Below are 13,905 nucleotides of genomic sequence, written 5' to 3'. Positions count from 1 at the left end.
CTGAAAGTGCGGTGTATATACGCGAAACGTTCAGGATACAGCAGGATCCACCACAATGGCATTGTCTGTTTGATGAGTTAGTGCACTTGAAAATATTTTAGCCACGTACGTGTTAGCTCGAGGGTAGTTGACGTGTTTTATTATGTGTATTTTTGTTTTGGTTTTCACGGCAATAAAGAAAAAAAAGTGGCGCAGTTTAAGCGTGCTGGGTCCCATAACCCAGAGGTCCGTGGATTGAGACCACGCTCTGCTACTGATATTATTTTTTTCATTGAACAACCCCGAAGATACAAATACACTGCTCATTTCCCCACCCTTGTGCCCAGCAGAGTGGCGCAGCATTCTACTTCCGGCCACCGTAGTGAACGGTCGCAGAATCATGTGCTCCAGCGGAGCGGCGATAGCGGCCCTTTCCAGCCGCGGAAACAGGCTTGACGACATGGGCGATAGGGAGCATCAGATTATTCTGCACTTTGCCCACCGGACGCGTTGTTTTTAACACGCTTTTTTTTGCATGGCGATGTGCGAGTCAGGCCATACATTGTCGAGGATTTCTGCGACGCCCTGTTCAAGGCTGGTGCGCTCCCCGACGTTGTGGCGTTGGGGGCGTATCAGATCAACCATGTTTGGGCGGTCACGTTAAGCTGCACAGAAGCAACGAAGAAATTGGCGGCTTTCAAGGAACTCGAAGTTAAGGGACGCCGTTGCCTTATTAATGATCCCGAAGACCAACAGGTGAAGCTGAGACTTCACTGGATGTTGCACGGTGTGGCAGACGACGACATCCGGTCGGCTTTTGCTGCGTTTGGGAATGTGACCGAGGTGACCCGGGAAAGGTGGAGAGTTCAAGGAGTCAAGGAGAAGGGGTCCACCACGAGGGCTGTGCTCCTGAAATTGAAACCCGGAATTAAGATCGACGACTTACCTCACCAGCTGCGAGTTGCCGGAGAGCTAGCACTGGTCGTGGTGCCTGGGCGAGCGATGCAGTGCCTGCGCTGCCGCGGTACCGGTCACGTTCGACGTGAATGTAAGGTACCGCGTTGTCCAAAGTGTAGACGCTACGGACATGACGAGGCTGCCTGTGTGCTTTCGTACGCTTCGGCCGCGGGACATGGAACTGCGGAACGGTCGGCGGAGCTCACCATGGACGTGGTCGAGGCGGACGAGGCGGCGAAGGGTGCCGGAGAGGTGCGAACGCAGACACGGGAGACTGATTCGTCGGTGGACTCGGCAGAAAGCGGCAATGCTGCGAGGGATGTGGGAAGAGCGGACTCTGCACCTGAGCTCCCTAGCAATGAGGAAGGCACGTCACTTGAGCCGGCAAACGGTATGGAACAGGATAATGGGGAGGAGCACTCGGACACCAGCGGTGTTCGTAAGCCAGGCGTCCCAGCCCCAGCCAAGCGTTCCCACACACAGTCCGAACCCGAAGGTAACCAGGCGTCAGCCCCCAGCGTCGACGAGCCACCAGCAAAAACAGGGCAATCCCGGCGGTCCACGCTACGTCCGCGGCCAAGCATTTCTTCAGAGAGACGGGCAGCGGATAAAGTGCCCCCGCTGCCGGGTCAGCCGCTCGCACCGGATGGGGATGGATCCAATGACGGCCTCTAGCAACGCGTTAGACGGGAAAGGTAAGCACCATGCTTTCGGTCTCTTCACCCTTGATGAAAATGGCGCCCGAAACCACCTTAAGAAAAGCCACGTTAAATGTCAGGGGATTGGCAGGCAAAAAGAAGTAGAGCCAGGTGCACCGGCTCTTAATTGACCACGATATTGCCGTGCTTGCCGTGCAAGAAACTAAGGTTGACGGGGAGGAAGAGACCGGGAGCATGGTGCGACGTTTCACGGCTAGATTTTACGCCATTGTTAGCCACGCAGTTGGAACATCGGCCGGGTGTGTATTGTTCGTCAAAAAGCTGCCTGGTCTGGTTGTAAAGGGCTACTCCTCATGCTCTTCTGGACGGTGTGTAGTGGCTGATTGTGTATACAGCGGTGTTGAGTGGCGCATTATTTGTGTGTACGCTCCTAACTGTGTGGAGGAAAGAACAGTGTTTTTCGGGAACGTTATGCAGCAGTTAAGTACGGAAAGGCAGGTAGTATTGCTGGGCGATTTTAACTGTGTACTGAATGCTCGAGACAAAACCAGCACACGCGGATTCAGAGACAAGAGCACTGAAATGTTATGGCAGTTAACAAGCGAATGGAATTTGGTGGATGTGGCTGATTGCTTGGAAGGACCGTGTGCCGTTCAGTACACGCACTTCCAAGGTTCTAGCCACGCGCGTCTGGACAGAATTTACGCGTCGCTGGATTTGATTCATTCATGCAATGAATACCGAGTTGTGCCTATGACATTCACGGATCACTGTTTGGTGCAATGCTTATTCGGCAGCAAAAAACGAAGCAATACATTTAGCTGGGAGTTATGGAAATTGAACAATAAATTGCCTAATGATGATGCCTTTAGACGCGTGGTATTGAATGAATTGATTAAAGTGAGGCCAGGGACTTTGCTCGAAATCTGGAAACAGTGGGAGTTGTGCAAGGAACAGATTAAAATTAAAGCCATTGACAGATCAAGTTGCCTGGTGTACGAGAAGAAAATTACAGAAACCCAGCTTAAGGCTTTGCTTGCAAAACTACACGAACAGGAATGTAAGGCACCCGGCAGATGGATAGAGGATATTCGAAAAATAAAAGAACAGATTAACTTGATAGAAGAAGACAGATACCAAGGAGCGTTAGTGCGTGCAAGAGCGGAAAAATTGGCCATGGATGAGACGCCGACAAAAAGATCGTTGGGAATAGAAAAAGCAAATGCAAGGCGAAATCACGTGGCAGAGGTAGATTGGGCAGGACGCACAGAAACCGATAACGAAAGAATCGCGAAAGCTTTCCGGGAGTATTATGAAGATCTATTTTCGTCCCGAGAGGTTTATTTGGACCGTTTTAAAGAATCCTTTCTTGACGCGATGCCAAAAATTGACGAGGAACAAAAAGAAAGACTGGAGCGGCCAATAAGCGAAAAAGTGCAGCAGGCAATAGAAAATTTAAACCCAGGGAAATCACCCGGGCCTGATGGCCTGAGTGCGGCTTTTTATAAAGCGTTCAAGGAACAGCTATCTCTTTGTTGTGTGCCTTATTTAATGAAGCGTATGAACTGAAGGCACTGCCTGCGTCTTTCGGATCGTCGCACACGGTACTTATTCCGAAAACTGACCAACCAGATAAGCTTAGGCAGTTGACTTACAGGCCCATTGCTCTGACAAACGTTGATTACAAGATTTATATGAAGGTGCTTGCTGGCAGACTACAAACGGTTATATGTGAACTAGTGGGCCCTCACCAAACGTGCGGTATCAAAGGGCGATCTATCTTTCAGAACATTCACAAAGCGCGAAGTGTGCTCGAATGCTGCAATGCAACTCATGCATGTGTTGCGTTACTGCAGTTGGACTTGGAGAAAGCTTTTGATTGTGTTGCACATACTATTCTGTTCAGTATATTAGACTATGTTAATGTCGGCTCTGTTATTCGAGAGGGAGTGGCTTTGGCGTACCGTAACTGCACTACGAGATTAATTGTCAATAAGTCACTTGGGGCCCCCATCAACCTACGACGTTCGGTGCGCCAAGGTTGCCCCCTCAGCCCTCTTTTGTTCGGCATTTATATTGAAACTTTGTGTTTAAGCATCCTACAAAACAATGACATTGATGGTTTTTGACTGTAGGAGTCAGAAGCCAAATTGCTGGCTTACGCAGACGACGTTGCGGTTTATTGTGTAAATAAGGAGAGTATAAAGAGGACAGTGGATGTGGTAAAACATTTTAGCAAAGTCACAGGGAGTAAAGTTAACTGGGGTAAGTGCCTGGGATTTTGGCACGGAGAATGGCAGCTGACCCCCGACACTTTCGCTAATGTGTCGTGGGTTACAACGCCTGCAAAGTACTTGGGTGTGCCCTTGAAATTTTACAAGGAAAGCGAGCCATACTGGCTAGAGCAGGTCAAAGAAACCCGGGAAAAAGCAGAGAAATGGAAAAGCGCTCAATTATCGATATTTGCAAGAGCCGCAGTTTGCAACCTGTTTTTAATTAGTAAGTTGTGGTATGTTATGCAAGTGATGCATTGCTCCCGTGTAAATGTGCAAAAATTGCATCGAGTTTTTGCGGTGTTTGTTTGGGCCTCGAGTTGGGAGAGGTGCAGTCGGACAAATTTGTTCCGGCAGGTGAAGCATGGAGGGCTTGGTCTGGGTCATTTGTTTGTGCGACAGATTGTCAACCGGTTTATGTTTTTTAGGGATGCCAGCGATCCATTCCTGCGCACAGTGTGTCAACAAAGACTTGGTCGAGCGTTGCCTGATTTCGTAGTTTATACTCAATGTATGCCGGGTTCTCTTTTTGGATTCTTTAGGGAAATTGTTTTGAGCGTGAAATTCTTAAGCGCACGTTTTTCGAAAGAGTATTTAAGTAATGTTAACAGGAGAACATTATACAAGGATGTTTGTGAAGTGGTGTTCCCGGTGCCCTTGTACCGAGCTTTATACTATGGAGGCACAGGAAGTAATTTATTAAAACGCGTAAAGAAAATGCAAGTTGCTCCGGGAGCTAAAACGTTTTTCTTTATGCTACATACCGGTACTTTGAGTGTAAAATCATTTATGGAGGAGAAGGGTATGTTCCTACCGTGGGGGGCCCAATGTCTCATCTGCAAACAGCCAGAGACAATAGATCACGTGTTTTTGCGTTGCTGGGAGGGGGTATATTTGTGGGATGTTCTGCAAAGGACAATAAAAAAACAGTTGCCACTTGATTCCCATGGCATTAGGTATTTGCCATTGGATAACCACGATGATATGCCGTTAGACCAGGTTATGTTAATGTGCCTCCACAGTATATGGCGCGCACGAATGGCTGGCTATCACTGCGATCCAGATGCACGGCCAGCCCGCATGTATTTCCGTGGAAGTGTGCAGCGATGGCTCGACGTGCTTAAATTGCAGCCATGTGCTCCTGAGTGGCTGTCAAAGCTGGAACCTTTGACGGTGCTCAAGGAATTTTAACATGACAATGCCTGCCCCTCACTGGGTGTTAGGCAACGCTAGCTACCTTTGTGTACATATATTATTCCTTTTTTCCTGTTGTTTTGAGTTCGGGGTGCGGTGTATTTGTGTCAAAGCCAGGCAATAAAGAAAAAAAAAAGCAGAGTGGCGCAGTGGAAGCGTGCTGGGCCCATAATCCAGAGGTCCGTGGATCGAAACCACGCTCTGCTACTGATATTTTTATTTTTATTGAGTAACCCCGGAGATAGAAATACACTGCTAATTTCCCCACCCTTGTACCCAGAACATTTCATACACAGTGTAGTGCGGTTCAAGGAAGTGCATATGACACTCCCCGAGCTGCCACAATGGATTCATGTGCTTGACAGTTTGGTAAAACTGAAAAAGTTTTAACCCGCCGTGTCACGCGAAAGTGTGCTGGCACGTTTAATTGTTCATCGTCTTGTTTTGAATGGCCAAGTCGGCAATAACGAAAAAAAAGCAGAGTGGCGCAGTCCACTTCCGGCCACCGAGCGTAACGGACTTGTTATGACGAGCTCCGTTGGAGCCGCTACAGCGGCCATGTCGAGCCTCGGTGACAGGGTTTTCGCATCGGGTGAAGAATACCAGGTCGTATTGCCTAGTTTGCCTGCAGGACGATTCGTTCTAAACACTGTTTTCTTGCACGGTGACATCAGGGCTCGCCCATACCGGGTGGAAGACTTCCGGGAGGCGCTCGCTTCCCTATCGCTCCTGCCGGGAGTTATCGCCCTCGGGGCGTACCGCATGAGCCACGTTTGGGCCGTAAACTTTAAGGACGATGTGGGCGTAAAGAAGATTGTGCAAATGGGTGAGCTGAAAGTGAAAGCTGATCGATGCCTCGTGATTGACCCGGCGAACCGAGACATCCGAATGAAGCTACATTGGCTGCTGCCCAGCGTACCGGACGAGGACGTGCGGCTCGCTTTCGCGCCGCTCGGCAAAGTGACTAACATATCTAAGGAGCGGTGGTGCGCACAGGGTGTGGCGGATAAGGGTTCGACCACGAGGCTGGTGGCGTTGAAGTTGAATGCCGGCGTGAAGCTGGACGACCTGCCCCACCAGGTGAACGTCGCTGGAGAGCTAGCCCTTGTGGTCGTTGCGGGCAGGGCTCCCCTCTGTCTGCGGTGTCGAGGCACGGGCCACATTCGGCGCGACTGCCGCATTCCACGGTGCGGTTCCTGCCGTCGCTTCGGACATGACGAGAACCAGTGTTCTCGGACGTACGCCAGCGTCGCCGGGCCCGTGAGCAGCGGAGACGTGCCGAACTGCTCATGGATGAAGCCGACGCGGAGGAGGCATCGAGAGCGGCTACTGTATCGTCGCTGCAAGAGACCACGGTAGGCGCCCCACAGACGGAACAACTGGAGTGTCAACCTGTCGCAGGCGCAACGCCGGAGAAGTCTTCCCCAGAGTCTGCATCGGCCGTCGCCGTCTTGCCGAATGGTGCGGCTGTGACATTATCTGACTCTGTGGTTAGAGACACCCAGCCAATGGACGCTCTCGGTACAGCGGTCAGCCAAACGGTCGGAAAACTGCTGCACGACCAACTCGCTCCGAATGTGCCCCAACTTGGTGCCAGTGGCGGAGACGAGCCGCCGACTAAAACATCAGGTATGAGGCGTTCGACCTTGAATCCGCGTCCGAACATTCCTGTAGAATCTCGGCAGGCGGGTAAACCGCCTCCGTAGTTTTGTGTAGTTCATGCCATACAGAGGTGGCATGGGGTTCCGGGGTTTGTCATTTATGTAGACACCATGAGATAGGGTCCTTTCCTTTCTTCGACATGGCAATCAACCTCCCTGAAGCGCTACGTGTAGCTACAATAAACGTACGGGGCCTCGGAGCAAGAAGGCGACAGTGCCAGCTTAACCGCCTTTTCATTGAGAACGATCTGCACGCAGTAGCTGTTCAAGAAAGCAAAATTGATAGCCAAGAAGCGACAGATCGTATGGTGTCCGCTTTCAGACTGCATTTCGACGTTTGTGTGTGTCATTCAGTTGGTTCCTCTGGCGGCTGTGCCCTTTTCATACGTAACAATGTTGGTATAAATGTGCAGTCACTATTTTCGTGTCAAAGTGGCCGGCTCCTGATTGTTGATTTTTCACATTACGATGTAAACTTCAGAGTTATGTGTGTGTATGCACCTAATATAGCTTCCGAGAGAATAATGTTTTTTGAACGTTTCCAGACGTACCTAGATTGTGAAAAGGTCATAGTTTTATTGGGGGATTTCAACTGTGTTTGTCGCGCTGAAGACCGTGTAAAATGCTTGACAGTGATGGATAAGAGTGCGGAGATCCTGAATTCAGTTGTTCACGGTCACAACTTGGAAGATGTTGGAAGTGTGTTTGCAAATGCTACTCAACTGCAATTCACTCATTTTCAAAGCAGTAGCCACGCACGACTTGATCGGTTTTATGTATCGCTTGAATTAGTGCCGCTGTGTACATCGTATGAGGTTAGACCAGTGTGCTTTAGTGATCACTGTCTAGTGATTGCATACATTGGCAGAAATCAAAGCAAAAACAGCTTTAATTGGGACCTATGGAAACTCAACACGAAATTGTTGGAGGACGATGGTTATGTTAAGGACGTTGAGGAGGAGCTAAAAAAGTTGCTCGCAGAGCAGCCGATAAGTGTTGCCGTGGGCTGGGAAGAATTTAAACAGGCAGTTAAACTGAAGGCAATTGGAAAAAGTAGTAAACTGCGATTTGAACAGAAACAAAACGAAAAACACCTGTGTGAGCAACTAGAATTCCTTACTGGTATAAAATGCGCTCAACCAGGTACATTTTCCAAAGAATTAAGGAGCATCAAGATACAGTTGGAAAGATTAGATACAGATAAGTACAGAGCGGCGGTTATTCGCGCACGGTCTGAGAAGCTGTGGGCCGCTGAACCACCTACAAAGCGTGCTTTATCGGACGAAAAGCGATACGCGAGCCGTAAGGAAATACGGAAAATACGAAGTGGGAATGATATTTCGTCGGACGGCAGTGTTATCAAACATGTAATTGCCGGTCATTTCAAAGACCTACTTGGTCACCCGCGAAAAATGGTAGGGGATTTTGAAGCAGGATTTTTGTCTCTAATGCCCAAGCTTGTGATGAAGAAAAGGAGCGACTAGAAATGCCAATTTGCGTCGAAGAAATAGAGGACGCAATAGACGCTGTGCCAGCTGGTAAAGCACCGGGCCCTGACGGATTAGGGGCGTCCTTTTATAAAATGTTTAAGCCAATGATAGCTCACCTCCTCCTGAAGGTTATCAATGAAGCTTACGAGCAAAATCGTGTTTCACTGTCCTTCAGAACTTCTCATATCACACTGATTCCGAAAACTGAGGAGCCGGAAAAGCGTTTGTTGGTGGGGTCTTATCGCCCGATAAGCCTCACCAACGTTGATTATAAAATATTTATGAAAGTGTTGGCAAGACGACTGCAATGTGTGATAACAAAGCTGGTTGGCAAGCATCAGACTTGTGGCATAAAGGGACGGAGCATCGCCACGAACATTCACGTAGCGCGAAGCGTACTAGAATGTTGTGACGCACTTGGTGACCGTGTGGCAATGATCCAACTGGATCTCGCAAAAGCATTTGACCGGGTGTCGCATGATGTGCTATTTGCCATATTGGATCACTCCAATGTTGGTGATTTAATAACAGACGGCGTCAGAATGGCGTATGCCAACTGCACAACGCAAATTATAGTGAACGGAGAACTGACCGAAAGCCTGCAAGTGCGGTCGTCAGTTAGGCAGGGCTGTCCCATGTCGCCCCTGTTGTTTGTACTTTACCTTGAGCCTCTTTGCTTGGCTATCCGAAATAATGAGAGCGTAACGGGCTTCAGGCTACAGTCAGCGCATGTTAAAATATTGGCCTATGCCGATGATATTGCGGTTTTCTGTTCAGATAAAGATAGCATCTGTGAAGCCACAAATGTAGTCCACAATTATTGTCAGTCTACGGGGGCGTTAATAAACTGGGAAAAGAGCTATGGCTTCTGGCACGGCAATTGGGAAGACACGTCAGAGTACTACTCTCGACTGCAGTGGTCAACGATTCCTACAATGTATCTAGGTGTACCTCTCCAAGCATACCGGGACCCTGATTCGTATTGGAAAGATGAAACTTTAAATGCAAAAGAAAACGCTGATGCGTGGCAAGGAAGGCAATTATCTGTATTTTCGCGGACTACCGTGTGCAATTTATTTCTCACTGCAAAAATATGGTATGTCATGAATGTGCTCAGTGCCTCTCGGATCAGCATTCAAAAATTGCACTGTGTTTTCGCCGTTTTTATTTGGGCATCGACGTGGGAAAGAACCAGTCGGACAAACTTGTTCCTGTCTGCAAAAAAAGGTGGGCTAGGCCTTGCATATTTGTGTTTGAGGCAAGTCGTCTCATGATTTATGTTTCTGCGAAATCAAAATGACATGTTCCTGCGCACAGTTGTGCAACTCCGACTGTGCAGACTCCTTCCAGGATATGTGGTATGCTCTTGTCATGCTATGGGTGGGGCTGTGAGAGGGTACCTACGCGAAGTGGTACTTGCATACGGGATGCTGCATGCACGATTTTCGATGCAATACTTGAGTGATGTCACGCGGAAAAAATTGTACTCAGATTTATTGGATGCAATGATTCCGGTTCCACTGTACCGTTTGCCATTGTGTGGAGGCCCAGGAGGAGATGTTTTGCACAGAGTGAAGAGAATGCCGGTGTTACCCTCGGTCAAATCCCTTTTCTTTAAACTTCATACTAACACGTTATCAGTAAAAACATGGCTTCATGAAAAAGGTCTTTTTGTACCCTGGACAACTAACTGTTACCTATGTAAGAAAGCTGAAGCCATAGAACACGTATTCCTGGATTGTTGGGATCCCATCTTTCTCTGGGATGTGCTTCAAAGGACTTTGAAAAAAGAATTACCCCTAGATATGTACGGCATAAGATTCCTTCCGGTTTTACACGCTGACAATAGTCCACTGGATACGATTATGCTCCTCGGCCTCCACAGCTTGTGGAAAACGCGAATGCAGTTCAACAATGCAGATGTTGATGTGCGCCCTGTGCGGGAACATTTTATAGAAAGTGTTGTACGTTTGAGAGAAGTGTATCGAACACTCCCCGAACCACCAGAATGGATAGACCAGCTTAACAGCTTGGTAGAGATGAATCAATTTTAACGCGTCGTGTCCGCTAAAGGTTTGCTGACACGTTTTATCACTTTTGTATGTTGTGTATTGTGTGTCGAAGCCGGCAATAAAGAAAAAAAAAGAGTGGCGCAGTGGAAGCGTGCCGGGCCCATAACCCAGAGGTCCGTGGATCGAAACCACGATCTGCCACTGATATTTATATTTTCATTGAGCGACCCCGAAGATACAAATACACTGCTAATTTCCCCACCCTTGTGCCCAGCAGAGTGGCGCAGTCATTCTACTTCCGGACACCGTAGTGAACGGTCGCAGGATCATGTGCTCCAGCGGAGCGGCGATAGCGGCCCTTTCCAGCCGCGGAAACAGGCTCGACGACATGGACGATACCGAGCATCAGATTATTCTGCCAACTTTGCCCACCGGACGCGTTGTTTTTAACACGCTTTTTTTGCACGGCGATGTGCGAGTCAGGCCATACAGGGTCGAGGATTTCCGCGACGCCCTGGTCAAGGCTGGTGCGCTCCCCGACGTTGTGGCGTTGGGGGCGTATCAGATCAACCATGTTTGGGCGGTCACGTTAAGCAGCACCGAAGCAACGAAGAAATTGGCGGCTTTCAAGGAAATCGAAGTTAAGGGACGCCGTTGCCTCATTATTGATCCCGAAGACCAACAGGTGAAGCTGCGACTTCACTGGATGTTGCACGGTGTGGCAGACGACGACATCCGGACGGCTTTTGCTGCGTTTGGGAATGTGACCGAGGTGACCCGGGAAAGGTGGAGAGTTCAAGGCGTCAAGGAGAAGGGGTCCACCACGAGGACTGTGCTCCTCAAATTGAAAGCCGGCATTAAGGTCGACGACTTGCCTCACCAGCTGCGAGTTGCCGGAGAGCTAGCCCTTGTCGTGGTGCCTGGGCGAGCGATGCAGTGCCTGCGCTGCCGCGGTACCGGTCACGTTCGACGTGAATGTAAGGTACCGCGTTGTCCAAAGTGTAGACGCTACGGACATGACGAGGCTGCCTGTGTGCTTTCGTACGCTTCGGCCGCGGGACATGGAACTGCGGAACGGTCGGCGGAGCTCACAATGGACGTGGTCGAGGCGGAGGAGGCGGCGAAGGGTGCCGGAGAGGTTCGAACGAAGACACGGGAGACGGATTCATCGGTGGACTCGGCAGAAAGCGGCAATGCTGCGAGGGATGTGGGGAGAGCGGACTCTGCACCTGAGCTCACTATCAATGAGGAAGGCACGGCACTTGAGCCGGCAAATGGTATGGAACAGGATAATGGGGAGGACCACTCGGACACCAGTGCTGTTCGTAAGCCAAGCGTCCCAGCCCCAGCCAAGCGATCCCACACACAGTCCGAACCTGAAGGTAACCAGGTGTCAGCCCCCAGCGTCGACGAGCCACCAACAAAAACGGGGCAATCCCGGCGGTCCACGCTACGTCCGCGGCCAAACATATCATCAGAGAGACGGGCAGCGGATAAAGTGCCCCCGCTGCCGGGTCAGCCTCTCGCACCGGACGGGGATGGATCCAACGACGGCGTCTAGCAACGCGCTAGACGGGAGAGGTAAGCACCATGCTTTCGGTCTCTTCACCCTTGATGAAAATGGCGCCCGAAACCACCTTAAGAGTAGCCACGTTAAACGTCAGGGGATTGGCAGGCAAAAAGAAGCAGAGCCAGGTGCACCGGCTCTTAACTGACCACGATATTGACGTGCTTGCCGTGCAAGAAACTAAGGTTGATGGGGAGGAAGAGACCGGGAGCATGGTGCGACGTTTCACGGCTAGATTTTACGCCATTGTTAGCCACGCAGTTGGGACATCGGCCGGGTGTGTATTGTTCGTCAAAAAGCTGCCTGGTCTGGTTGTAAAGGGCTACTCCTCATGCTCTTCTGGCCGGTGTGTAGTGGCTGATTGTGTATACAGCGGTGTTGAGTGGCGCATTATTTGTGTGTACGCTCCTAACTGTGTGGAGGAAAGAACAGTGTTTTTCGAGAATGTTATGCAGCAGTTAAGTACGGAAAGGCAGGTAGTATTGCTGGGCGATTTTAACTGTGTACTGAATGCTCGAGACAAAACCAGCACACGCGGATTCAGAGACAAGAGCACTAAAATGTTATGCCAGGCAATAAGCGAATGGAATATGGAGGATGTGGCTGATTGCTTGGAAGGACCGCGTGCCGTTCAGTACACGCACTTCCAAGGTTCTAGCCACGCGCGTCTGGACAGAATTTACGCGTCGCTGGATTTGATTCATTCATGCAATGAATACCGAGTGGTGCCTATGACATTCACGGATCACTGTTTGGTGCAATGCTTATTCGGCACCAAAAAACGGAGCAATGCATTTAGCTGGGAGTTATGGAAATTCAACAACAAATTGCTTAAGGATGATGCCTTTAGACGCGTGGTAATCAATGAATTGATTAAAGTGAGGCCAGGGACTTGGCTCGAAATCTGGAAACAGTGGGAGTTGTGCAAGGAACAGATTAAAATTAAAGCCATTGACAGATCCAGTTGCCTGGTGTACGAGAAGAAAATTACAGAAACCCAGCTTAAGGCTTTGCTCGCAAAACTACACGAACAGGAATGTAAGGCACCCGGCAGATGGATAGAGGATATTCGAAAAATAAAAGAACAGATTAACTTGATAGAAGAAGACAGATACCAAGGAGCGTTAGTGCGTGCAAGAGCGGAAAAATTGGCCATGGATGAGACGCCGACAAAAAGATCGTTGGGAATAGAAAAAGCAAATGCAAGGCGAAATCACGTGGCAGAGGTAGATTGGGCAGGACGCACAGAAACTGATAACGAAGGAATCGCGAAAGCTTTCCGGGAGTATTATGAAGATCTATTTTCGTCCCGAGAGGTTTATTTGGACCGTTTTAAAGAATCCTTTCTTGACGCGATGCCAAAAATTGACGAGGAACAAAAAGAAAGACTGGAGCGGCCAATAAGCGAAAAAGAAGTGCAGCAGGCAATAGAAAATTTAAACCCAGGGAAATCACCCGGGCCTGATGGCCTGAGTGCGGCTTTTTATAAAGCGTTCAAGGAACAGCTATCACCTTTGTTGTGTGCCTTATTTAATGAAGCGTATGAACTGAAGGCACTGCCTGCGTCTTTCGGATCGTCGCACACAGTACTTATTCCGAAAACTGACCAACCAGATAAGCTTAGGCAGTTGTCGTCTTACAGGCCCATTGCTCTGACAAACGTTGATTACAAGATTTATATGAAGGTGCTTGCTGGCAGACTACAAACGGTTATATGCGAACTAGTGGGCCCTCACCAAACGTGCGGTATCAAAGGGCGATCTATCTTTCAGAACATTCACAAAGCGCGAAGTGTGCTCGAATGCTGCGATGCAACTCATGCATGTGTTGCGTTACTGCAGTTGGACTTGGAGAAAGCTTTTGATTGTGTGGCACATACTATTCTGTTAAGTATATTAGACTATGTTAATGTCGGCTCTGTTATTCGAGAGGGAGTGGCTTTGGCGTACCGTAACTGCACTACGAGATTAATTGTCAATAAGTCACTGGGGGCCCCCATCAACGTACGACGTTCGGTGCGCCAAGGTTGCCCCCTCAGCCCTCTTTTGTTCGGCATTTATATTGAAACGTTGTGTTTAAGCATCCTACAAAACAATGACATTGATGGTTTTCG

The 13,905-nt window shown here is 49.3% G+C and overlaps 1 protein-coding gene, 1 non-coding gene and 1 pseudogene across 3 annotated transcripts in view; 2 read left to right on the top strand and 1 right to left on the bottom strand.

The window, feature by feature from the left end:
- The window catches only part of LOC146209484 (uncharacterized), a 200,202-nt gene that overhangs the window by 108,123 nt on the left and 78,174 nt on the right, over positions 1-13,905 (bottom strand). The gene's annotated exons all lie outside the window — the stretch shown is intronic.
- TRNAM-CAU (transfer RNA methionine (anticodon CAU)) lies at positions 5,198-5,269 on the top strand. The gene has a single exon. It is a non-coding gene; the product is annotated as a tRNA-Met (tRNA).
- LOC146209489 (uncharacterized) lies at positions 5,323-9,794 on the top strand (annotated as a pseudogene).

The sequence above is a fragment of the Amblyomma maculatum genome, chromosome 1 (assembly GCF_055883805.1).
Source record: "Amblyomma maculatum isolate TAMU_Amacu chromosome 1, ASM5588380v1, whole genome shotgun sequence".
NCBI lineage: Eukaryota > Metazoa > Arthropoda > Arachnida > Ixodida > Ixodidae > Amblyomma > Amblyomma maculatum.
The sequence above is the reverse complement of the archived record's forward strand: the minus strand, read 5'-3'. Positions and strand labels throughout refer to the sequence as shown.